The following is a 27,174-nucleotide window of genomic DNA, read 5'->3' on the forward strand; positions in this document are numbered from 1 at the left end:
TCAATTATACTATTATTACTATTACTATTATTCTATTGTTACTATTATTATTATTGTGAAACATTCATTTTATTAAATGCTAGGAGGTCCAAATTTCATTATTAACAAGTAGGGTACTTTTGAGACATGCCAATATACATTTAACTTTCTTCATCAAGGTTAATGACATATATATATATATATATATATATATATTTTTTTTTTTTCCCTTATAGCGTTGTGTTTAAGGACAACACCTGACTCATCTCTTCAGGTTGCCCTTTGTCATTGAGACCTTCACAGAAGTTTGCTTTTTAACATGATAATCTCAGAAGATCATCTTTTGGGCAGGTGAGGAAGGACAAGCATTTACATATACTGCTTTCTTGGCTGAGAGCTCCAAGTAACAATCAAAAACACAAGGACACACTTTTTTATAGCCAGAAAATACAATATTTGTGGGCCATCCCAACATTGTGAGATTTTCTTGATTACATTAATTGATGCAGGAAGACCTGTCTTAATTGGGAGTGGGGACCACTTCCTGCAGAGATGGTCCTGGGTTGCTTCAAGTGGAGAGAGTGAGAGCTGAGTAGTGGCTTGTGCTCATCTCTTTCTTTTTCCCGATGGTAGATGCAATATGACTTCACACTCCTCTTTTCTTGACTTCCCATGGCAATGGACTGTGCACCCTCAAAGTATGAGCCAAAACAAACCCTTACCCCTGAAATTGCTTTTACCAGACAATTTTATCACAACAGAAACAAAACAAAAACTAAGCTACCTCTGCAGACAGAGAACTTATCAAAGTTGATTTAAGTAGTTATAGCAGCAGGGAAGCCTGCAACAATAACAGGAATACAAATATATCGTGAAGAAATTAACAGAAAGTGTTAATCCTGCTATTCACCATAGAAAAACCAACTCCACCATTTGGGGCCAAATTTAAAGCAAGTTTTATCATGTATTAAATACTGATTAAGAGGTGGACTTTGGGCAGAGCCACTCTCCGGAATTTTCTACCTGAGACTGGCCTTGAGCCATGAGTTGAAGGAGTTTATAAGAACAAACCTATAGGCCACTATACTTTCCCATAAGGCTTTGTTGTTTTTCAAGAACTACAATTCCCACCATTCCAGGAAATTACCTGCTTCTTGGGCAGGTGGGATTATAGGTTAATTTTAGAAATTATATTCCCTTCCCTGGAGTTGCCATATCAGGTCAAATCTTTGATGCTATAAGAGGCATTCGTTTATTTTGGGATCTATTACTATTTAGAAGAAGCCTGGAATAAAAAGCTAAAATGATACGCTCAGGATGCGAGGCTAAGCACTGCACTCAGGGTCAGCCGCTTTGGACCCAGAGAAGAGCATGTCTGATTGCATGCGGGTTGATGCCCCAGGTCCCGCCTCTGAGAAAAAGGTATCAGACAGGTCTGATGCTCTTTGGGTGGATGACACCTAAATGAACATCTGTACAAAGTCCCAATTTATTTCTAATATCAGAGATCAGACCTCTACTCTTGCCTGATGCGTCTAAAACAAAAAGGGGGAACTGTAGAGAGCTGCGGAATGCTATGCCTTAAAGATGGAGCTGGTTTCCGCCTTCCACCTTCCCGATGGTGAGTGCTCTCTGTCACGAACAACTCCACATTTGGCTAAGGCTGAGGATCTGGCTTGCTTCTATGTATGTGGACCTATCTGCATTGCCCCCATGGCACGCCTGGGTTGGCTACCCAGAGGCTATTTAAGCTGTGGGCTGGCTTTCCCCGGGGTCCGAGGATTGTTCAATGTTACTGAATAAACTGCATTGAAAAAAAAAAAAAAAAAAAAAAAGAAGCCTGGAAATGGACAGGCATCAGTCCTGTATTTTATCTCAAGTCTCATTTTGTAATGTTTTTTGGAGTAAAGCCAAATTATAATCATGAGCGGTTTGTATAGAGATAATAATTTCTCAAAAGCCACATAATACCGTTTTGTTCTACAGAAAGCAGGTCAAGTGCCCTCACACTGTAGAAGTATATTAGTTAATGAATCTACCAATTGACAAATCTGGTTTGTCTGTTGCCTTATTGCCTTATAGGTAGCCATTTCCCCCTTATACCACGGAGTTTCCCTTTGACTTAGCATTTCAGCCTGTTAGGTGGGGCAATGGAGACGTATTTTCTTCTGTGGCTACTTCCTGCTGACATGAGGGTACTGTTGTCAGGGCCAAGGAAGACTGAAAGGCTAGTTACAGGCTGTGCAATGGGGCATTTATTAGAAGCATCTGATTGGCTGATCCAGCTGAAAAGACGGAAAGCATCAGTTAGACTAGCTTATATCAGCTTTCAGCAATCCCAGAGCTCAGCAGTTTGCAGTGTGCAGGTGATCCCTGGATGGAGTCTGTCAGCCAAGAGAAAATCTACTGAGACAAATATAGACTAGGGACAGAAGTTACAACTTTCTAGTAATTGGGGGATGGGAAGTGTCCCAAGCCCAATGGAAAATTTTCGTTCTCAAGAACAGACAGTGGTGAAAAGTTAGGTTCTATTTATCTGGAGTCCATTTGACTTGTGGCAGGTAGATCCAAGTACTATGACTTCTCTGATTTCCTGAAGCATGTACAAATTTCTAATTTACAAAATGAGCTATATTAGTATTCATATTGTATTGAAATCCATATTGTAGAAACAGCAGTTACAATGTATCTGTAAGACAGTAGGAATAGACTCATACCTTGAGTCTTAGGAAGAAATATAGCTTTAGGTTATAAAGCATGAACATTTTTCCTCTGTCCATAGAGCCAGGTATATAGATTGGACAGAGATGTTGTAGCCCAATTAAAAGCATCTTTAAGTTTATATTAGAAGACAACCAAAGAAAACTCAAAATATTGAGTTTGTGACCAAGTAGCAAGCCATCAGTACTCTATCAAACTCTGAAACTTTGAAATCTCATGATAATAATAGTATAGAAGGGAAAATAACTCTGAAAAAAATTTAGACCCTCAGAATCAATTTAAGGTTTCATATCTTTAAACCTTTATATCTCTCAGAACAATTGTTTTATTTAATCATTTCAGACACATGAGACATGAATAGTTATTATTGATATCAGTCATTGTAAAACATGTTTCTTTAGTGGAAAGTCATGCCTAAAACCTGCTTATTCTTTAGTATGAAGCCTATAAGCAAGGCAAAGCTTTTCTCCTTTTAAAATAAGAGACTTAGTAGCTTTAACTAACTAACAAACTCTTGATGAGCTAACGTGGTAGTTGATTACCTTGGTGTAAGAGCTGCTTGACTGTTGTTTCTTAGCTGACAAAGCTACAGTTAGCATAACCTCCAATGTGATCAGAGACCTGAGAGGGATAAATTATGTAATCTATATGGCCTATGTGTCAATTAAAATAGATATAGAGACTAGTCTATAGAGAGTCAATACCTAGGCAGTCATCCCTGGCTCCTGTAGTCTCCCTGGCAGTGGGAGCAGAAGCATCAGTTTTTGATCATCAGTCCCAGAAGATAAGAGGTTTTTCTGTAGAGGAGGAACATGGGAGAACCCGACCTTACTTTTTCTAGGCAAACTGGAGTAATCAATTCTCCCATGTCCTTCTTGTCCAAAATTGAGGCCAGGCCTTAGCAGCTGGCAAGGCACTGGGGCACACTAGGCCAGTGGTTAGCATTGCCACAATTCAGGTGGGGTCATTTATTGTTGTATCCATTATCTTCTTGGAGACCCGAAGGGTCATTGCTAGGATCTGGTAGTCTTTGTCTGTCATAGTTAAGTTTAAACATCTCAGATGCCATAGTCAGCAGATTTCTGACAGGTTTGAGGGCTAGTATCTATCAAGGATATCTGAATTAAATAATCTTTTTTTAGTTATTTGCTATACTTTTAAAAACATATACAGGAGGCTATATAAGGCTTAGTCATATAATTAATTACACTAATATTTAATTTGACTATAAATATAGTTCTGAACATATTAAAGAATTTTATCATTTATAAGGTAACTGACTATTAACTTGTATTTAAATTGTCTTTAGTAGTTTACAAGAATTTAGTAGCTTTCATAAGACTAGGGCTTTATGTTCTGTCCCTGTTAGGTTTCATGCTTTAAGTAACAAATTTAAATTGAAGCTCTATTAGTATAAAAATTTTAACTTATTATGGAACATAACAGTTTCCTGTATGACTCAATTTACAAAAATAGCTATAGCTTAAAATCTCATAACTGTGTATTTTTGTAATATCAAAATAAAGTATTTTTAAGAGTGAAGACATAGAGCATAACCATAATTTTTAGAAAGTAAAATTAAGCTCTGACAGTGTAAACACTTTAAGGTCTCTAAAATCAATTATCAAGTGGGCTACTTGTATGTTATAGTTTGGCTGTCAGCAAGGAACATTCTTATATATGAACCCACGGAGGTGCAGCTTTAATATCTCATCAAACAAGCATTATCCTAACAAATTCTATCTTTTATAAACCTGGCTTTTAATACAGGACATAAATTATATAACCCATGTGGTTGCCCTCAGTCAAAATGACGGTGAAACCTCGGGGCTTCTTGTCTTCTCTGCCCTAACAAATAAACACAGCTATGTGGCTGCCCTTAATCAAGATGGTGGAGAAGCCAGGGCTCCATCTTCTTCAGCCGATAGTCAAGAGGGAGAATAGCCACTCGGTCCTATCTCAGAATAGAATCATGCCATATGGTTTTAACATTATCTAAGTACTTTTAATTACCTACCCTGAGTTATGAGTTTTAAGTTAACCTTTTTAACCATATCCAATAACTTAGAAATCAATAATCCTTTTAGGTTCTTTGACCCTGAACATAGACTTTTTTTTAACTTTTTTTAAAAATTTTTTATTAATTACACTTTATTCATTTTGTATCCCCCCATAAGCCCCTCCCTCCTCCCCTCCCGATCCCACCCTCCCTCCCCTTTCTCCATGCATGCCCCTCCCCAAGTCCACTGATGGGGGAGGTCCTCCTCTCCTTTCTGATCTTAGTCTATCAGATCTCATCAGGAGTGGCTGCATTGTCTTCTTCTGTGGCCTGGTAAGGCTGTTCCCCCCTCAGGGGGAGGTGATCAAAGAGCAGGCCAATCAGATTATGTCAGAGGCAGTCCCTCTTCCCATTACTATGTAACCCACTTGACACTAAACTGCCATGGGCTACATCTATGCAGGGGTTCTAGGTTATCTCCATGAATAGTCCTTGAGTTATGAGTTTTAAGTTAACCCTTTTAACCATATCCAATAACTTAGAAATCAATAATCCTTTTAGGTTCTTTGACCCTGAACATAGACTTTAAAAGTACACTTGGGTCTGAAAAAGGGCGAGCTGTAATCCAAGTTCAGAGCTAGTAATAAAGTATAAAACAGCACAAAACAACTTTAGTATTATTCGTACACAAATGACATTTGAATCTCTATTACATTAGATCCAGTGGCCAGAAAGCCCAGAGGTAAATTCTGAGCCTAGGCAGCTGGTGGCAATAGAAAAAAACAGCACAGTTAGCTCACACATTCAAGACTAGTCAGAAAGAGGCATGCAGTGACCACGTGCATTCATGTGCACAAAATAGACCGCAAAACAAACTTCCAGGCGTAGAAGCCACAGGTTCATCCGGAGATTGGAGTTAACAGTTGCAGTTGTGCAGAGCTGCCCTTGTGGGCCAGCATAGGTCCGTGCTAGGCTTGGGTATGAGGCGGGGCAGTGTGGGCAGCACGTGGCTTAAGGAGCCAAGGGTGCACAGTGCCATTGCTCTCCCAAATCACGAAAAAATAGACCAGACCTAAGACAACATACAAAACCAAACTCAAACCACATATATTAATTCCTTCTGTACAACCCAGCTGCTAAGAACCCGTGAAGCTTGGCCTTTCTGAGTCTTTCCCAGATCCCCGTATCCACGTCGGGCCTATCCAAAGCCTCAGCTTTGGCTCTCAAATTCGTGGACTACTCCAGGTGGTCCCTAGGCTTTGTTAGCCACAGGTGTCAGGTGGCTCAGAGCACAAAAAACAAACAAACAAAAAAAATGGGTCCACAGGACTCCAAACTCAATTAACCAGAAATAACTAGTAGGCTGTGAGACACCTTGTTTCCTAGACAAAGGATTTTGGGGGCTTTCTATCTAACCCTCTTTGTCCCCAGATAGGGTATTCCATAACCAGAATCCAGAAACGAACAGGAAACTAGCTAAAAAAAAATGTTAGCTGCTTTCCTCCACGCGTGGCTGTTCACCTCACAAGTCTGCAGAGTGGAAAGCATTTCCCGGACACCTCAGGTTAGCTAGGTCAGCCATCCCAAGGTGTGTGTCCCCTAGAGTAGCTCACCTCTTGCATATCCTGTAGTGAAAAGAAATCTGGGGTGGAGTTACTTCACTGGGGCCTCCATACGTTAATCTTAAGATTCACCAGAGAAAACAACTCCATCATTTTGGACCACATTTAAATCAATCTTTATTAAACATTAAATACAAAGAGATGGTCTTTGGTCAGGACCATTTCCTGGAATTTCCCAGCAGAGAATGGCCTTTCACAAGTTGAAAGGGTTTCTAAGAACAAACCTATAGGCCACTGTACTTTTCCAAAAGACTTTGCTATTTTCCAAGAACTACAATTCCCAGCATTCCAGAGGTTACCTGGTTCCTGGGCAGGTGGGGCTTACAGGTTAATTTTGAGCATTACAAAAGATTGTCTTAAAATCAAGCAACAGATGAGTCCCCATGCCTTTTGATGAGTTTTCAGTTTCAGCTCCCAACTCATTTCAATATACTACTCTGACTCTGAGGGTCTTTTATTACTGGGTAAATCATTCCCTCAGCAGAGTACAAAAATAAAATAAGAAGGGGACTCAAAATTAAGAAATTAAAATATTCAACATTATTTTTTGATATAAGGAAAGAAAAATCCCAATTTGTTCAATTTTACCAATGAAGACTCATGAGCCAGATGCTGGGGTAAAAACCTGGTAGCTCAAAGCAGCAGAGGAAGCATCCAGCTGACCTTCCTACTCAGCTCACATCTCAAAACCAAAAGCCCAAAGTCCAAAGATAAAAGCTCAATGCTAATAGGCCAAGCCCCAAAGCCTGCTAGCTCAGCTGATGGCCAAGGTGGAAAAGGCCTGCTAGCTCACCCAACAGCCCAGGAGGCAAGAGCCAAAAGCTAAGAACTAAAAAGCTTTTTCTTCTCCTCCACAATGTCTTAAATACCCTTTAATTCAAAAACCATTCATTCTGTTAATCCCTGTCATCTGGTTACTTGCTCTGCCTCTTGACGTTATTAAATCCTGTATACAGAAAGCTCTTGGATTAAAGGTGTGTGCTAGGGCTGAGCCATACCAAAATCACCTGTTTACAAAAAACAGAAAATTCTTGGATTCAAGGTGTGTGTTGGGGCTGAATCACACCAGAGAAGAAATAGGTTTTTATGGTTTGCAATCTCAGTGTTCACAAGGGGATCAAATATCCTGCAACAATTGTTCTTTTTCTGCTAACCTGCACATTAGGCATTTCCACCATTGTGGGCTGGGGTGGAAACCAGAATTACATTTAAACCAGGCTGTCCTGTCCCTTCCAGAAATTGTGAAGTTGCTGTGAGGAAAGGACTGCAGAGAGGGAATGGTTGTCTCCGGGTGGAAGTAATGTAACAATCTGACTGCTGATTTGCCCTAGCCCGGTCTCCCTGTCCTGGCCAACAGACATCCTGATGGAACACTGAAGACAAGATTTCTCTCCTGGAATTGAATTACCATCCAAGGGCCCAGATGTCAAGGTGTTAGTGCCCCCCACACAGTGCTTGCTTTGCACTCCTCATCCCCTTCCTCCTTCTTGTGAATTAGAGAGCCTGGCTACAGGCTCTTGCTTTAAACTTTCCCATCCTAAAAAGACCAGGCTCCTATCTCTTCCACTGGGTCTGATTCTCTTCAGGGACCCTCTACATGCTCCCTGTTTCTGATGATGGGCATAAACTCCCTTCAGAGCCTCTACTATACTGTTGGCTCTCTCTCTGTCCATGGCATTAAAAACTCCTTGGTTCCCAGTCATCCTTACCAGTGTCCTCTTGAACTGCCTGCTCCACCCAAAACCTAACACTTCACTTTTCAGTTTCCCTCATCTGTAAACAAATCTATTTCTCCATTTCATATAGGGTTTATCATTTTCTCTTTACTCTTGATGCGTGTGATGTCAAATCCAAAGGAAATTCTAATTCCTCAAACTCCAAAAATCAGTGCATAAGTCCAGAATGACAGTCTTGGCTTAGCTGAAGCTAGACTGCAGAAGGATTGCAAGAAGCCTAGAGCCAGCATTTCTCAGGAACTTGCTAAATGGGTTTCCACCTTCCAGAAAGGGCCATGTCTCTTGGCCTCTATCTGTGGTTGCATATCAAATCCAGACTGGCCTCCAGGCTGGCCTTCAACCCCTGTTCTCATGTACTTGTTATTCACTTTCCCTCTCCCACTCCTGGACCTTTGTCCCTTCCCATCCTTCCTCCTCCACTATCATAGTTCCCAGGCTATTGCAGCTCACAGATTCTCCTCCTCCTGGATATCTGTTCATTCTCTATATAAGGGTAAAGCTGCTTCCCCCACCAATGCACACACTAGTCTTGCTTTTCTCACATATAGATTTCATCATTTCCAGTTTTATTTATTTTTTAATGTGCTCTGGACTCTTCTAGATGACTCTGAATATTCTCTCTCTCTCTCTCTCTCTCTCTCTCTCTCTCTCTCTCTCTCTCTTTCCTGCAATAAAAACTATCCCCCAAATTATGGAGTGGTCATTTCAATGGTTTCTTCCTTGTGTCCTCACATGTGGGTGGGTGCCTTAATCATTCACTCTAGACAGCAAATCCAGACATTTTGGCCCTTGGCCTTGGAAACAGTAACTCAATAGTTAGACTAGAGAAATGCATTTGCTACTACCCAATGTAGACATTTTCCTATTAATCAAAACATCGTCTGTCTAGCTTTGAGTGATTTCCTGTTTTCCTTGTAGGCAGGAAACACCTGAAAAACATGAGGTGATGTGGGATACTCCACCTGAAAACTCATCTGAAATGAATACTTTCATGGTCTCCACAGCAGACTTTCTTAACCACATCTCTATGCCTCACGCCCCCCACCCCTCTACGCCAACCCTATTGCTATTGCCACCTCAGAATAGGATGCATGATAGGCAGAAAGGGAAGAGTTATACACAAGAAAATCAACTGGATATGGAATAAGCGATGTGCCCTGGGAAAGAACTGTAAGGACCCTTCTGTGAGTCCCTGTTTTCCACCCACACATTTGTCCTTTCAAGAGAATCAAATTACAAAGCAAAACAATGTCCTAGTCTCCAAAGGGTTAGAACAAATAACAAGGTTACCTAAGCCAGGGCAGAGACTATGCAGAGAAAACACGTGACCACCTGCATGCTGTTTTATTGCAGTTATTAAACCATTAGCAGTGACATCAATGTGACAGGTAAAATTTCATTCCTAAATGTCCCAGCTGCCATGCACTCGAGCCTCATAAAATAGACTAATATTTGAGTTATTGTATGCATCCACAGAGACAAACATGTTCACTTTAGATACTGAAGCGAATGGAAAACATTAGAAATCAATAAAATTGCAAACAAGATGTTGGGCTCCAGATCCGGGGACAAGCAGCTAAGGTGCCTTTTGAACTAACGAGAACCTGACCTCCAGGTTCTCTCTGCATCCCTTGGTCCCTACCTGCTTCAGAGTGGGGCTAGCATACCCTGCCCTCTACCCTGAACTTCCCAGCCCAGAGGTGGGGGGCTACCTCTACCCCAGGGTCTCTTCCCTATACAATCCAGACATTTTGGTTTCCCCTCTCTCTTCTTTCTTCTTTCTCTCTCTCCCTCTTTTTCTGCATGACCATTTTTCTGTCTCCTCCTGCATGGTGTCTTCCCTGGCCCCATTCTTTGAGACCAGTGACCCCACTGAGAACTGCTCCTAATAAATCTGCATTTATATACTTTAATTTGTCTGAAATTAGTTCATTTTGTCACCAGAGATAACCTATCACGATATATAAATAAATAATTAAAAGTTGAACTAATGAGGAAATTTATATTCTATATTAAATGTCAACAATCTGTGGGGATCAGATACAAAGGAGAATGGATGAAAAATCCAAGCTACATCAGGAAGGTTAAATATGGGTCTCCTGAGCTCATTTGTTAAAGGATGCTTGAGTATGTACTCAGGACTAAAGTTATTCTGTAGACTTTGTAGGAGATAAGAACCTTAGAATACCAGTAAGAGCCTACTAAGGAAAACCCCTCCTGGTCATACTGGCCTGGAGAGAGATTTGACTTTCCAGGTGGGCAGGTAAATCACTGTCAGGAAGGAGGGACTTCTCTTTATGGTAGGTGAGAGACTAAAGAATTTTTTTTTTTTTTTGGTGGTGGGTATTGGTTTAAAGTTTAAAGCACAAGCCTGAACAAAGGCCAGCCAGATGGAGTCATGTCCAGCCACTTGTAGGGAGGAACTAGCCTTACCGAAGTCTTTTCCTGCCCACTAGAGATACAGTTATTAGGAAACCGACCCAGATGGCCAAGCCGGAACCATTTATGGTCTTGGCGCCTAAAGTAAACCAATCATTTAAAAAGTCAATTTCCCTTACCCAATCATGTAACGCCAAGGCATGTAACCCACCACTTTCGGTTTTGCCCTTTAAAAACCTTGTGCTCCTAGACCGCAGGGCCACATTCCTTCTCTTCAACCAGGAAGGTTGCTGTGACGTAGGCTTCAGCTTGTAAAAAAAAGATCCTCATGTGTTTTGCAGTGGAGTCCAATTCCTGGTGGTCTTTGGGGGTGTCACAAACTGGGCACAACAGTGGGCTTAAGATATGGTAAAGAAGCAGGTAGGATAATTATTTCTTTAATGAGATACTGTACTTTTCCTTCCCAGAATTCCTGTCCCATGGTGCAATGAGGTTTCCAGGAGGTTTGTTGTGTCTATACCTTCCTGTTACCATGTTCTACTTTTCTGTTTGTTTTGGTTGCTGGCTACAACCCAAGTAAACTTTTCCTGATACTTTGGGCCTCCTTATATAATGCCAAAAATTAAGTTGTAAGCCCCACCTTCCCAAGGACCAGGTAACTTCCTGGAATTCTGGGAGTTGTAGTTCTTGGGAAATAACAAAGCCTCAAAAGACAGTTTGAGACCATTCTAGCTGGGAAATTTCAGAAAACGGTCTTGACCAAAGCCCATCTCTTGTTCAGTATTTAATATTTAATAAAGATCGCTTTAAATTTGACCTAAAATGGTGGAATTAGTTTTTCTCCAGTGCATCTCAGGAAAACATTCTTTCTCTCCCTCCCAAACCATGTGAATGCCTGCTGCCGTGCGGCAGACCTCCATGTTGATAATTCAGACAGCCATGCTTCTTCTTCTCTATCCCAATCTCCTCTTTCAGGCAGTGGTTGATATTTACAGCTATCCTGCTCTGGGGTAGTTTACTTTTAAAAGAAATAAAATCGTCCTTGTGCCTTCCTCTGAGTCTGTTCTTAAATTCTTTAATGAATGAGACTAAGAACCCCAAAGGGGTCCCTGATTTCCCTAGTATCATGATGAAATTTTCCCAAATTCTAGTAACAAAAGAGGGGCATTGAACCTTTGCATATGATAGGAGCCCACTATACCACTGAGTTATATAAGTTCTCTTTAGGCTGTCCAAGCTGGCCTTGAGATCATGGTGTAGCCCAAGTGAGTCTTGAACTTGTGATCTTCTTGTCTCAGGCTTCCAAAATATTTTTTATTTGTTTGTTTGTTTCTGTTTTTGTTTTTCGAGACAGGGTTTCTCTATGAAGCTTTGACATTATTGACCAAGCTGGCTTCAAACTCACAGTGATCTGCCTGCATCTCCTCCCTGAGTGCTGGGGTTAAAAGCATGCACCACCATGCTTAGCTCCAAAATATTCTTAAAGTGAAAAGGAGTCATGAGATCTGTCTTTCCCAGGATAGCTTCCTGCTCTAAATCATCAAGCTAAATGACTGTCAGATCACATTTTAACATGTACAGGAAACAGTAAACTGTGGAATAACAAAAATGTTATTTTGTAAGTAAACACAGCATTGTTGAATAATTTGCCAGTAGCATATTTTATTCCATGAAGTCAACTTCATGGAAGGAGGTTGAACAGGGAGATAAAGGCAGCTCATAATAGACCTTATGAGTGTAATACTCCCCTTTTGTTTTTCTCATTCTAATTTAAAATAAATTCTTATTTACAAAGCCCTGAAAATCCAACTTGCTGATAGCGTGGTTCTGAATGTCACAAAGTTTCCTCCTATTCTATGATCTGGTGTTTTTCCCCAGTTACCAAGTAACTTAGATTGTCACATATGTCATGTGTATTGCTATTGAGAATTGCCAGTTTTTATTTTCCTTTTCAAAAGGTTGGCATCTGAGCCCACAAGTTTTATGACATGGCCCTGGGGGTGAGTTGCTTTCTTTCAGTTTATCCTTTGTAAAATGTAGATGAGAAGTTAAATAGATTCAGGCCTTTTCTACCTGGTAACTATTTTGAGTCAGTGATTCTCTCCTTCCTCTGTAAATATAAAGAGTAACATGATATCCTGACTCCACAGCATCACCTATAGCTCCATGAGTCAGAGGAATATAGCTTCCTCTGACATTCCCCTCTACTGCTTTCCAATAATAAGCCAATTATAAAAAACTGTGTTAACTCCAAACAGTCCCTTTATAAGCAGTGCCAATCATAAAATAATACAATTATAGAATAAAGATAACTACTTCTTTTTCTGTAGAGATTTATTTTTATTTTATGTGTTTGCCTTCATGTACATTCGTGTGCTGTGTGTGACATACACTTTGTTATTGCTTGTTTCCAGGGCGTGGGATCCCACTGTGGAGGTTGAAATCTGGCATTTCCAGACAGCCTCAGGGCCTGGTAAAATATGATGGACTCCCTTTCTCTGCTGGGTTCCCCCTCTGCCTGATCTGGGGAACCCCAGATCTTCTAAGGCTATAGTCCTCAGGGAGATTATAAACCTGACCCTTTCCTGATAAGAAATCCATTCAGTGTGCACCTGGAAACACCACCCTACCCTAATGAGATGTCTCGGTGTCTTGGTTTTCAACCAAAGACCTCTAACCATACCTGGAGTTCTTCCCCAAGTATAATTAAGTACTGTAGTCCCTTCCTATGATTGGACTGTATTTACTATATTAATTAAAGTGTTTAGTGTGCCCCAAGCTCAAGGAAATCAAACACATTCACCCTCAAAACCTCTCCCACTGCCCAAGGTTTATAAGTCCCTATTTCACGAGAAATAAACTGGCCAGCATCATCTATTTCACTATAACTGGCTGAGACTTGCCATTGATTCTAAGAAAGAATGGGTTCCCCTTCTCCCAGAAGAATTCTTCTCTGAGCTCTCGGGACTTGACTTCTGGCCAGGCAACCACACACTGCTGGCCACTGGGAGATTCTGCCATTCAGTGCTGTGTTAGTGAGGATGGTTTGGATCCATAAGCAGGCATCTCTATGGACAGCCCCAGGGGACCTGACAAACTGGATAACACATTTAAAGTGGATTCCTTATCTCCCAGTTCTAGATTCTTGAACTATTATGTCAACCACTATCTTTACTGAGAATTCATTCAAGAATTCTTTACAAATCTTTACTACTCTAGATTCTCAAATACAAAATCATATCTTTCCCTCTTCCTCTATAAGAATTAAATTGCTACAGGACTTAAGGTATCCCATCTAAAATTAAGTGTTTTATTACATACAGACATTGTGCTAAAAGGGTTTTGAAGCAACAGTGTATAATAAAAATCAAAATAAAAAATTGACATGGATAGGAAGTTCATGGGCTTAAATAAAATGTAATGTTATTTCAATGTATGATAGATTGACAAGAAATAAGGTATAAAATATTTCTCTGTGTGTCACAGGATCATATCACTTATATAAAAAAATGTGATTGTATCATGTTATAGCTTTAAAATCTGAAGGTTTCTAAGAAAGCAGGTTTAGAACACAGGTTTACCAGGGTTTGTTCATGTCAGCAGCTTGTGGAAATGAAGTCATGCTACAAAAAAGAACTTTACAATTTACCTGCAGAAATGAGCACACACTAGAAAAGCTGCTTTCTTTTGAAATTCATAATATTCCACTAACAAACATTATCATAGGGCCCCAGGCAGAACAGATTAAATTCTCCTTGGGAAGGGCTCAACTTCTTTTTCTGAAAAGAAACTTTTTTGTATATTAACATACTCTAGTCTCTTCAAATCAAACCAGCTACAAACACTTTTGATCAGCACCAAGTTTCTGTTTTCCCATTAAAGGAAAATATGTTCCAAAGCAAAAGCAGAAGCAAACTGATACAACATTCTTCTTTCTCTGATGCAGAGAAACTTGGTTCTTGGCTCTTGGCTGGGAGCAGGATGTGAATAGAAGTGGCTGAGGACACCTCTTTAACAGAGAACTTGAATTTCGCTCAAAACCCCTTGTCAACAAGCTCTCCTTCCCCATGACTGTAACAACTTTTACAAAGTGCAAAAAATGCATGTATTCAGTGAAAAGTGAGAAGAGATATTTGGGGAATCCATTCATTCACAGGGGTGGGGCTGGGAGGAGTAGGGCTTTGGGGTAAGGTCATTCTAGAATTCTACACAGCAAGTCTCCTTGTTGTCTTCCTCTATCTTCTCTCTTCCTCCCCTCCTTGCTCCTTCCTCCCTTACCCCCTTCCTCTTCCTTAACATTTTCTTCTACCTATGACAAATACCTTGTTAGTGATGCATTTCTTCCAAATAAATATGAAGAACTGGTGCAATTAAAACAATCTTTGCAGTTTCCAGAAAAAAAGAAAAAAAACTATTTTGACTTTGACTATTACCTTTGTTCAGCACAGCCACAAAGAATCAAAATATTTTTTATCTTTTTTAAAAATTCTATTTTTAAATTATACTTCAAGAGGCAGGGTAGCCCTTTTCAAGCAGGCCATATGTATTGGTTTTTTGTTTGTTTGTTTGTTTGTTTTAGCTGACAGGGTTTCTCCATGTAGCCTTGGCTGTCCTGGACTCACTTTGTAGATCAGGCTGACCTTGAACTCATATCGATCTGCCTGCCTCTATCTCCCTGAGTGCTGGGATTAAAGGCATGTGCCACCATGTTGGCTTTTTTCTATTGTTAAGTAGTGGTGCAGTGGTCTGACACTTGTGTTCATGGGTCAGAGAGTCAACACCGCAGTGCAACAGGGTTAGGAAGTGGGCTCTACTGGAGAGGGGGTGGTTGGAGTCTTGTGAATGGATGATGTTACCATGGAAAGAGCTTATAAAATGGTGTCTCCTTTTGTCTTCTTTTCTGCTACAGCAGGGCATGGTTGCCCACTTCTCTGGAAAACTCAACATTCAAGGTGCCTTCTTGGAAGCAGAGGGACTAAATCCTAATACAAAAGCGCCTTGGTCATAGATCTCCCAGCCTTCCAAACAGTGAGAACTAATTAAGTCTGGGTGATCTGTCATAGCAGCACAAGACTAAGACTCAGGCAAGTAGTACAGAGGTCTGTCAATGACCTCATTTGGATTCATTAGTAAAGGTACTATCTAGAGGGTGCAACTCCATCGGAAATAGTCTCAGTTGATTCAGGTGACAAATGCTCCACAGACCACCTGAGAAAGGTTCATTAGTAAAAGGATACAGGAAAAGGAACTCAACAGAAATGAGTAATTATTTTTAATAATGTTCTCACAAAGTGCATGTTCAATAATATTATGGGATAACTTTATATTATCGGGAATGAAAATAAGCTTCTTTGTAAAGAAAGGTTGGTTATGTGACTCATGTAAGAATTCTAACGATGATAAGAAATAGATTTTGAAATTGCAGGTGAGGAACCTGAATTAATTAATTGCATGCGATTAGAGAGCAGAAAAATCTTATTTCTGAATACATTGTATTATTTATAAGCCTATCACTGTGGAAGCACATAAATTAAATATTTCAAGTAGATTGCTTTCAGTTTTGTTTGAATTTTTAGAAACTTAATTTTAGTTAAAAAATATTACTGTGTAGCTGGGTGTGGAGGGGCACGCCTCTAATCCCAGCACTCAGGGAGGCAGAGGCAGGCAGATCTCTGTTAGTCTGAGGTCAGCCTGGTCTACAAAGTGAGTCCAATACAGCCAAGCCTAAACAAAGAAATTCTGTCTCCAAAAAAACCAAAATATAAAAAATAAAAATACTGTGTACACACACACACACACACACACACACACTTGCACACACACAAAGGAAAAAGCACAAGGACATGGTTCACATGTGCAAGCAGAGGAAACATTTATAAATCTGTCCTATCCTTCACATAGTTGTCAAATTTGAGCAGCAAGCACCTTTACCCACTAATCCACCTTGCCTGCCAAATCTTCATATTGTAGTTGGTCAAAGCAGGTTTTTTTCATATCTAAAGTGAAGAAAAGTTGGATATTTTTTACATTGTGTGTGGGGTTGCCATGTTTTGTTTGTTTGTTTTGTCATTTTGATTTGTAGGTTGTGGACTAAAAATTATACTCCCTACACGGTTCTACAACTTGAAGGCTTTTTATTCCAGGGATGGTTAAAGACTCTCTCAATCTGCTGCTATTAAAGGTTATTTAAAGGGAATTGAAAGACTCTCAAGAGGAACATCTAAAATGGGGTTCTTGACAAAGGAGCAAAGAGCTCAGCTCTTCTCCAGTGACCAAGGAATTTCCTGTGTGGATGTCTACCAAGGAGGCCTGAAGGAGGGGTTGGCTCCCCTGGAGCTGGAACTATAGGCAATTGTGAGCTGCCTGTCATGGGCCCTGAGAGTAGAACTCAGGTCCTCTGCAAGAGCAGTAGGTACTCTTAGCCACTGAGTTATCTCTCTAGCCCAGGGGTTACAACATTTTGAGTTTTAAAATCAGGAAATGGTTAGGGAATCTCAGATGAGCTCGTCACAGATGGTGTCTTCAGCAGCATCTTGATCAATTCAAAAGAGAAATTAAAGTTTCTTTGAGGTGAAAATGCCAACAGGTGTGTGAGACATTCAGGGTGCTGAGAAGATGCCCTTCTTTGGAAGAATGCTTCACTGTCAAGGAGGAATTCTGTAGCATTTGGATCAGAAATAAACAAATGGCTTTGATCATGGGGAATAGGTTTGCTCCACACAGTCAGGCACATTCACGGGGACTTCAGTGACACATCAAATAGTTAGCCCTGTATTTTTACCTTAAACCAGTAGAAATATGTATATACATCCCTTTTTGTAAATAAATTGTTACCTTCCTTAAATGTTCAATTCTTCTCATAGGCAAACTATTGCATTTGGGTGTATAAATTATGCCCATTATCTTGTTCCTTTCTGAGATTTTTCAGGAAAGTTTGCATAGCCATTTGCAAAAATGAAACCTCCAAGTCACTGAATAGTTAAAATCCAAGCTCACTTTTATAGAAAGGGGTAAAGTCAAAATTTGAACCTTCTGTTCTAATTCTACAGCACACACCCATGGACACTTCAGAATGTCAAGGACCTGAACAACGATGAAAAAGCCTCGCAGGACCAAGAACTCATGAAAGGTAAGACCCGGGTTTCTTTATTCTCAGGAAAAATGTGCATGTGAATGTTGAAGGCCCAATGTTAGTTACAAGGGAATTAAGAATGGGGACTTTATCCTTTATCATGGCAGGACCTCCCCTGGTTTCACATTGATTACACAGTGGGAGCCACTCTCTCAGCACAGTTAGGAGAACACAGCACAAGGCCAAATTGCTCCAGTAGCTTGGAGCATTTTGAATTTGTTCATCTCTGCTTAAATTCACAGGGAAAAATAGACACCCTCACCCTCAAAGACTCAATCAAAATAAACATTAAATTTTTTAATAGCTCACATCTTTTTTTCTTCTTTATTTATTTATTTACATCCTGATCTTATCCACCTCCCTGTCTCACCCTCCTTCCCTCTTTCCCCTATCGCCCCTCCCCTCCTCCTTGAAAAAAGAAGAGCTCTCCTACCAACCCAGTCCAGCACATCAAGCTGGAGCAGGACTGAGACCAGGCAAGTCAACACCACCAGGGGGGTGTGATCAGAAGGCAGGCAACAGAGTCTATGTCAGAGCCAACCCCTGCTCCCCTTACTAGGGAACCCACACTAGGGAACCCACATGAAGACTAAGATGCCCATGAGCTACAGATGTGTAGGTGGCCTAGGTCCACTTCATGCATGGTTCTTGGTTGGTGCTTCACTCTCTGTAAGGCTCCCTGGACCCAGGTTATTTGATTCTGTTGGTCTTGTGAAGTTTCTGTCCCCACGAGATCCTCCTATCCTCCCTTCACCCTTCTACAAGGTTCCCTGTGTTCCACCTAATATTGGGCTGTCTCAGCATTTGTTTCATTCTGCTGCTGGGTGGAGCCTCTCAGAGGACAGCTATACTAGGTTCCTACCTGCAAGCATAGCAGAGTGTCATTAATAGTGACAGGAGTTGTCTCTCTCCCATAAAGTGGGCCTCAGGTTGGACATTCCCTCAATCTCTGCTCTACCTTTATCCCTGGACATCTTGTAGTCAGGGTAAATTTTGGGTAGAAATTTTTGTGGGTGGGTTGGTGATTTTTCTCCCTCCACTAGAAGTCCAGTCTGGCTTAAAGGTGGTTTCTTCAGTCTCTATGACACCTGTTACTAGGAGTCTTAGTCACCCCTATATCCTCCCAGGAGCCTACCTTGTAGGTCTCCATCTTGTCTCAGAGATGCCCTTGCCCCTGGTTTGGTTTCTCTCCTCTCTCCAAGCCCTCTGGTCTCCTGCTCTCACTCTCCCCATATCTGATCCTCATCTTCATTTCCCTTCCCACACCCTTTCTTGCACTGTTCCCTCTCTTCGTCTCCTTCTGCTGTCTAGTCTATTTCTCCTTTCTAGTGAAAATTAGGCATCCTCCCTTGGTTCCTCTTTGTTACTTAGCTGCTTTGGGTCTGTGGATTGTCAGATGGTTATCCCATGCTTTATGGCTAATATCCCCTTATACGTGAGTACATACCATTTGTGTCTTTTTGGGTCTGGATCACCTCACTCAGGATGATAGTTTCTAGTTCCATTCATTTGTCTGCAAATTTCATGGTTTTCTTGTTTTTAAAAGCTGAGTAGTATTCCACTGTGCAAATGTACCACATTTTATTTATACGTTCTTCAGTTGAGGGACATCTGGGTTATTTCTAGTTTCTGGCTATTATGAACAAAGCTGCTACGAACATGGTTGAGCAAGTGTCCTTGTTGTATGGTGGAGTGTCTTTTTCCCAGGAGTGGAATAGCTGGGTCTTGAGGTCGAAAATAGCCCACATCTTGTGGTAACATTTTTAGGAAATATACTCACCCTGTGAAAAACCAGAAATTAAATACATAGTGATGTGAAAGCTTAAAAAGCCACATATTGTACCCAGCTGAAGTGGCTGGGACTATAGCAATGTACACACACCAATTTGTATTTATTTGTATAATTCTATAGCAATCATATTAAAGAAGCATTATTATATTTTAAAATCAGAAATGAATACACTGAGGTAGAAAGCTCGTGTATTACGGCCACACTCACACAGCCCAGCCATTTGCAAAAACGTAATTCCAATCCAATCTACCTACAGAACGGCTGTCTTTACCACTGTTTTCTACTTCCCATCTACCATTTGAGGTGGGCTAGAGAGATGGCTCAGTGGATAAAAGTACATACAGCTCTTCTAACAGACCTGAGTTTGATTTTCAGCACCCACGTCAGGGTCTCACAACACCAGCTTCAGGGCTCCCAGGCCCCTCTGGACTCCCAGGGTCTCTTCTGGAAACCACGTTTTTTGTGCGCATCCACACAAACAAATGCACAAAATTAAAAACGATAAAAATAAATATTAAGAAGCCATTTGGCCAGTCCATGAAATGAAACAGTAGCCACTCAGCATTGTTTGAAAGTCTGTTCCATGTTATTTACCTATGATTTTTATTTCTTGAAATACCAGTTTTTTAGTTTGACACAAAGTATCATGCTCATTGTCAGTAATTTCTTTCCTTAGAAGCTAATGACTGGCTGCATGACTGGGGAGCTTAGGGGCTTTAGAACAATGTCAAGCTGTCTAAATGTGTTCATACCCACAGGTTTTGCTGCTTTTGACCCTGGCCAGGGAAACTTTTCTACACAGTGGTTAATGCAGAGGCCCATAACTGATCAAAGTGCTGAGAATAAGTGACTGTTGAGTTTTCAGCCCCAAACATCTACATCACCACTACCACCAGCCCTCAGACTCAGGGAGCATCAGCTAAGAGGGGACACAAGGCATGTAAGAGCCAGATGATGTAGAGGAGAGCTGCGGAATGTTGTACTCTGGGCCTGACCCAGCCACCGTACACATGAACTCATAGTAGGACTACTGCAGAAGAATGAAAATATCAAAACAATTCACATTTCCATGACTTTTAAAAAAGTACTTCTTTCATAGAATTGTATAATAATTTATAAAAATTATTTGTGGAAGAAATATATATATATATATATATATATATACTATACATATCAACTTTTCTTCCACAAATGATTTTATTCTTCTAATATGCATACATGTATATTCATATATGTATATATTCATGTATGTACATATTCATATATGTATGCACATATATATATATCCAGAGACATCGAATGACACATGTATAACAAGGTCATCCTTCATGGATGCCTCACCATCAGAGAAAATTATGACAACAATCCTTGGCAGAAGTAAGTTTTCCAAAAACCTATGTTTGTATCTTTGCCTCTTTCTTCCACTTTTTTTAGAAAGAACAGTACACATTGTAGCTCTCAAAGGGAAAACACGAGCTTTAGAGGTTAAAAATTCCGTTCCTCAGATAACAGTGATCCCAATTTCATGATCTGTTTTAACTGTGAATCGGCACTACACATAATTGCCTTCACATCATCATTCTGTGCTCCACTTTTTGTTGCTAATTTCAAAACAAGAGTACTTTCTTCTTTTCTTGAATCAGGCTCTAAAACTACACTCCAAATAAGCAAATCCATCTGAGTGCAAATTTCTTTGCCCTCACTGACCTGCACTTTAAAGGATTACAAGTTTCTCAAATGATGTCACTCTATTTGTAACTGAACAATGCTGTTAGATTGTTAGATTGCTAATAACATTCACCTCACTAGACTGTTTAAACAGACTGCTTTTTTTTTTTTTGTGAAATTGTTGATCGTTTTGTATATCATGAGCTCAGATATGGCAATCAATAATCACACATGCTGCTGAAGAGGAGGGTTTGTGATCAATAGTTCTTCCTTCCAGGGGACCACAGCCTGCTAAAAGCAGGAGCTGGTGTTATGATCCTTAATGCTTTCCTCTTTCCTCCCTCCCTCCCTCCCTCCCTCCCTTCCTTCCTTCCTTCCTTCCTTCTTCCTTTAAATTTGTTTTTATTATGGACTCACATCCACTTTTCTTCTGGGAAAAATAACAAATTGGGGGAGAAGACTAATAAAATATCTGCCTCTGACATCATGATAAAAATGATATCTGCTATAAAGAAGAAAGAGCCATGAGAGAGGGGGTTGTGGGTGATGGAAAGTCTTGTCCTTCATTGTCGTTCTCGTTTTAAGCCTCCTTAAGGGTGTCATAAGGACGGCAGCCTGTATTTTAGCTGAAGCCTTCCCTCAATCAATGTCAGCTCCACTTTTGGTCCTTTCGTATTTATTGATGATTAAGAAAAGAGGTTTTGTGAAAAATTTTAAGAATTAGTCCACATAAAACAGGTGTCTATGTGTGTTCCACCACCACCCCCCTTTCTTGTTGAGTACAAAGCAGGCTTAGATTGATTATAAAGTTCTTTGTCCTGTCGACAGAGGGATGCGTTTTGCATATTTTATAAAACCCAGTGTTTAATGCTAAGAAAAGAAAACTACCTTTGAAAACGTTGGCACATGTTTGTGGAGAACTGGAAAAGAGATTCAGGGGAGGAAGGGAATTCTGTTGCTCCTCCGGTTTTCTGGCACAGGTTTGTTTAAGTGTGTGGTAAAGGCCTGAGTTGTTTGTGGGATGGACTGTGGGCTGTGCTCCCTCAAAACCAGAACAGGGGTCATGCTGACCCACGAGAAGAGCAGTTAGCTAGGGAGGAAAAAAAAAAACAAAAAAACAAACCTGACAATTACAAACAGTATGTTGGTACTTTGAAAAGAAAAACAAAACAAAATGAAACAAAAAACAAACAAACAAACCACCCTGCCCTTCACTCCAATGAGTAAGCCAACACATCCTCCTTATTCTGTAATTACCTTTTAAAAACAAACAAAAAACCAAAAGCTTAAATAAAAGAGCAAATAAATAACTAGCCCTTTGAGGACTCATCTGAATTTCAGAAACATGGAGCAGGAGTAAATTAAAAAAAAAAAAAAAAAAAAAAACCCACAAAATCTTGCTGCAGGCAAGGGGGAGCTCAGTGTGTGTGCTATGAAGAGAAATAACCAGTCGATGGGGGGGGGGGTGCTGGAGGAGGCTGCTCAGCAAATGTACTGCCAAGTTTTCCCGTGGGTCTTGAGATCATGACCAATCTAGGGTTCCTGAGTGTGGCGAGCGACTTGACGTTTCCCATCTCTGTACTTTGATTTTATTCGCGAACGAAAGCTACATAGACCGAGATAAGCTGTATCTGGAAATCTCAAGATAAGCGTAAACTATGCTGAGTCCCGAGACAGATATGCCTGCATCCACCAGGACTGCCAGCTCTTGAGCCGGCCCATGATTTGGGATTAATTGTATGCGAAACTTGTTGATTTCCCGTGCCAGTTGTTTAGAGGGAGCCGGGACCTAGTGGACGGGACGCTATGGCTCATCACTTATTTATCGCCACTGTCTAGATTGTTGACAACAGATTGTTCCCTTGCTCCGAACTAGCAAGGGAAGTGTGACACCTTGAGGACAGGAGAGGGGGTGCCGGGAGTCCAGGGCAGCTACAAGAGTTGCTGGAGCTGGGTAGGGGGATAGACCACTTGTCCCATGGGTTGACCAGCTCCGTGAGTGTTTGCTTAGAGGTAGGGGCAGGGCTTTCCAAGGTCGGGTCAGGCTGCTAAGTGAAGTTCTGCATCCCCGAAGGGCGCCACCAAAGCGGGGATCTGTGTCTGGCAAGCGTCCTAAACCTCGGGGTCCTTCCTGGTCACCGACTTAGCTAGGTGACAGGGGCATGTGGAGAGCCACCCTGCTCACCGGCTGACTTGGAGCGATGCTCCCCCGGTGGCGCGTTGGGCGGCTTGTAGGTCCTTTCTACGCGCTCTCTGGGAAGTGCGTGGGATGAGCATCCGCAGCTTTCGGGCAGACCCAGGGTGGGTGGGGCGGTCCCCCAGGCTGCTCCGTGGCCACCTTGGGAACGCAACTTTTCCTGGGGGAGCGCCGAGAGGAGAGCATCGGAGCACGGTGAGTAAGGCTGTCGTTCCGGGCACCCCGCCCCCTCCCGGGCCGCCCCTCCCCCGCGCCCCTGCTCTGGCTCTCCAGCATCCTCACTCCGCCCAGTTCTGTGCCAGCTGCGTGGGCTCTGGCTTCGTGCGGGTTTTTTCCCCCCCTTGGAATGCTCCAAAACTCGGCAGTGACTACGGAAACCCCATCCGAACTGACCAGCGGCGCTAGCACCAGGCTCAGCGCTCGACTGAGCGCCCGCCGAGCCCACCGCGGTCACTTCAGCCGCCAGATTGCAACTTTGCAGGTAAGAGGGGGTGCAGTCTCCGCGCTCCAGATGCTGTCCTAGCATCTGGGATATTGATTAAGTTTCCCAAGCAGCCTGAGGAGTAGGCTCCCTCCGAGGAGGCGGGCATCCCTGGGGAGGGGGGTGGGGGTTACGAGTCATCAGGGTGCAGCAGCTTTTTAAGGTTTTATTTTATTTTTATTTATTTATTTATTTTTAAAGGTTGCTTTTTAAGGTTCAGGGAAAGGTTTTTGCGAAGCTTTCTGTTGGGTGACCCGGGCTGAGGGGGAGTTTGGGGGTGCTCCCAGACTCTGCATCGCGCTGTCAGGCAGGGGTGAGGGCGAGGAGCGAACCCCCCGGTGTGATTTACACGGTAAACAAAGAAAGGATCAGCCTTTACGCCGCCGGCTGTGCTGGGGAGCTAGGTGCTTGCGTTCTGCCTCCTGTGCGTTAGGAGAGGGTGGAAATGGCACGGTCCTTGGGCACGTAAGGCGAGCCATAAGACTCTCTAACAGGCACCAGGGCTGCGGGCACAAAGGGAGGACAGCAATTGCTGTTCTGTGGATCCATTCCCCTCTGCGTCATTTTCCTCCTGTCAAGCAGCAAAGGCACTTTTACGCGTGTGGTTGGACCAGGTTTGGTGGTTCCTAGTTCGCCTGGCAACGGAGAGTCCAACTGAGCCAGGGACCCTGCTTGCTACTTGGGTAGATCGCTTGGATCCGTGGCGCAACTTGTTGTTTCTAGCTGCTAGCGGCCTTTCGTGACTTCAGAGAGTATGAGAGAGGACTTGGGAGAGCTGGGCAGAGGGACCACAGACCTTGTCACTGTGTCCTCTGTTCTCCAGCCACTGCGGCGTGTCCCTAATGTCGGAGGTTTCTCAGAGGTGCCCTACCCCTAAATTCTGCTGCTATAAAATGCTATCAAGTTACTTACAGAGTAAGCGACCAAGCCAAACGAGTGGGAAGAGGGAGGAAAATCCTTCGCTGTGGCTTTAAAATGAAATTTAGAACAGACTTGTAAAACTGAGATAAAATAAACCACCGAGGCTCACAGAAATTGCTGGCTCTGCTGTCGTAGTTATCATAACGCAAAGCACTTAGGAATTCTTTAAGAAGAATAAAAGATTTAGCCAGAGGATTTTTTTTTTAAAGACTCAGACACTGAGAGTAGGAGTTGGAGTTTCTGTTAACCATGCTACGATTTGCTATTTAAAGTTCTATTTGTAACGCCTACTTCTGCTCATCTGCACAGTAAACCAGGAAACATCAAGTATTTAAGAGAAACAAAGTAGTAAGATATAGGGGTAGTTCTGTCCGAAATTCAGAATTAGGATCAAAATTGGGTTTGACATGGTTAAAGTGAGTGAAGCTGTTGCAATCTCTGAGAATCGGTGCGGTTGTTTGCCGGTATCAATCTGTCCACAAGGGCAAGGTAAATGGGCATCAAAGGGGACGTGTGGGTATCTTGGATTAATAAAGGGTAGGGCAGGTGGAGGGAAAATTCACTGGCGTGATTTCTGAGTACCACTATAGTGCGGCTCTGCCGTGTCTGAACTTTGTTCAGAATCTTTACACCAGCTGGCCAGAGGAGGGATAATAGACTTATGCCAAGACAGGCAAAGAGACAGAAAAGAAACAGGTTGATGAGAGGGATACATCAGAGTTACCTCATATGCCTTTGAGTAGATGTATTATAGTGAAAAGATTTACCAAGTGCCAACGTAGAAAAGTTTATCAGTTAGATCTGGAAGGGACATGCACGCTGGATCAACAGCATCAGTTATCTGAGCTGGACAGAAAACAAGCCTCTCTTTAGCTAACCCTGCCAGCATGCATGGACTTTGTGAGAATCTCTGATCTTAAGAAATGGAGTACATTTCAGTTTTCCTCTTTACAACCATTCTCAAAGAAAGGAGAGGGACTAGATATACAGGTTTCAATTTTAAAAAATCTTACATTGTTTATTCTTGTGTTGTATTTATTTCTAGAATGCCAATATCAAAATGTGTAAAAGGGTTATTTCAATTATCAAAATAGTCACAGGCCACGTGGTTTTTCAGAGAATAGACCCTGAATCAGTCTATACTTTAAGGAGATTTGAAACCATGGAAGCTGTCTTACTTATTCTTTCTGTTTAGTGGACCTTCGAAGAGCTTTCTTATTTAAAGTATATCTTCAATCTTGAAGCTCCACACCCATCCAGGGAGCTAAAAACCTGCCTAGCCCAGCACCCACATCTAGAGGACAGAAACATAATGAGCTTTCAGCAGCAACTCATGGTTTATAAACCATTGTGTCGTTTCAGGCTGTAGTGGATCTATAAGGCAGATGGGCTGTTTTTCAGTGCTCAGTGGTTGAGTCTACTGATATTTGCATGAAGCACGGGGCATTAAAACCTTACTTTCAGTAATTAGCCTTAAGCATCACTGCCCCTGAACTGGAGATGATAAGCAGAAACTATATCCATACTGTATTTTTAATACAGTCATTATTTTTATGACACAGAATAATACACGTTTCTGGTCGTCCAGGCACACACTATCATTTTACTGTATGTGGGCCATTGAAGAGCTCAGTCCCTGTAAGAGTCCCTGCTTGTTACCTGTCTGAATTAAAATAAAGCCACAAAGTATGTTTTTTGGAGATACCCTACTTGTAATCCCCACGTTGAATGATATGTCATTTCAATAACTTAACAGTCTATTTCTCAATTAAAGGTTAAAATGAGGCCCCTTTTCTACATAATGGATATACAGTGGCAAAGATAAAGATTGGTATGCATATATTCGATAATGCACTTGTAAGTAACAGAGAAACCAAAGATTTTGTAAATGAAGATGGAGCATGAGGACAACCAAACAGCCACCAGGACCCCTAAGCAGGGCTGAATGTTGGTCGTTTAAAACTGCCATTGTTAGATTTTTTTTTTTTTTAAGCAGGCTGGATGAACAGAGATTAGCAGGCTGTTACATTTTCTTCTAAAATCATCAGTGCCAGACAGTTATGAGATCAGATTCCAACATACATCTTGACTTCCTAAATTGTGTTGTCTGGGCTCATTAGAAACTGGCCTCACAGATTTACTTAATACCCATCAAATACCACGGGATTTTTATTGAAACGACTCTTCTTAAACCTCAAGTTGAGGCAACCCAAAGTAAAAACCTTGGTTATGCTCTGTCCATTCTCACCCCTCAATAAAACTCAGTTGACCCCAACTCCACTTGGGTGTTTATTTCCATCTTAATGACAATTTGCTTTAGGGTTGGCTTTAGTCTCCCCAAATTTTCTGCTTCTCACCCTTCCTGTGAACAACTTCAGCATTTCAAGAGAGTTGAGAATTTTTTTTTTAAGCCACAGACAGACACAACATGGCTGTGTTTTAAAAAACGAGCACAGATTTAGACCTGATTGTGGAGAGCGTTCATACGACAGCCATGACAACAACAAAATAACTGAGGAACAGAGAAATCAGTTTAGGAAGAGAAAC

At 41.6% G+C, this 27,174-nt stretch overlaps 1 protein-coding gene and 1 long non-coding RNA gene across 7 annotated transcripts in view; both read left to right on the top strand.

The window, feature by feature from the left end:
- The first annotated feature begins 215 nt into the window (after positions 1-215).
- On the top strand, positions 216-7,983 carry LOC132652217 (uncharacterized). The gene is made up of 2 exons (XR_009589697.1): positions 216-330; positions 7,558-7,983. It is a non-coding gene; the product is annotated as an uncharacterized LOC132652217 (long non-coding RNA).
- A 9,499-nt stretch (positions 7,984-17,482) lies between these two features.
- Positions 17,483-27,174, top strand: part of Trpc4 (transient receptor potential cation channel subfamily C member 4) — a 172,756-nt gene continuing 163,064 nt past the window's right edge. For 3 of the 6 annotated variants that reach the window (XM_060378300.1, XM_060378303.1, XM_060378304.1), the window contains exon 1: positions 23,469-23,706. The gene's annotated coding sequence lies outside the window, so the exon portion shown is untranslated. Of the gene's footprint in view, positions 17,566-22,986; positions 23,421-23,467; positions 23,707-27,174 lie in introns of those variants that run through there. The other 3 variants (XM_060378302.1, XM_060378301.1, XM_060378305.1) reach the window with 3 other exon arrangements.

The sequence above is a fragment of the Meriones unguiculatus genome, chromosome 2, assembly GCF_030254825.1.
Source record: "Meriones unguiculatus strain TT.TT164.6M chromosome 2, Bangor_MerUng_6.1, whole genome shotgun sequence".
Lineage (NCBI taxonomy): Eukaryota > Metazoa > Chordata > Mammalia > Rodentia > Muridae > Meriones > Meriones unguiculatus.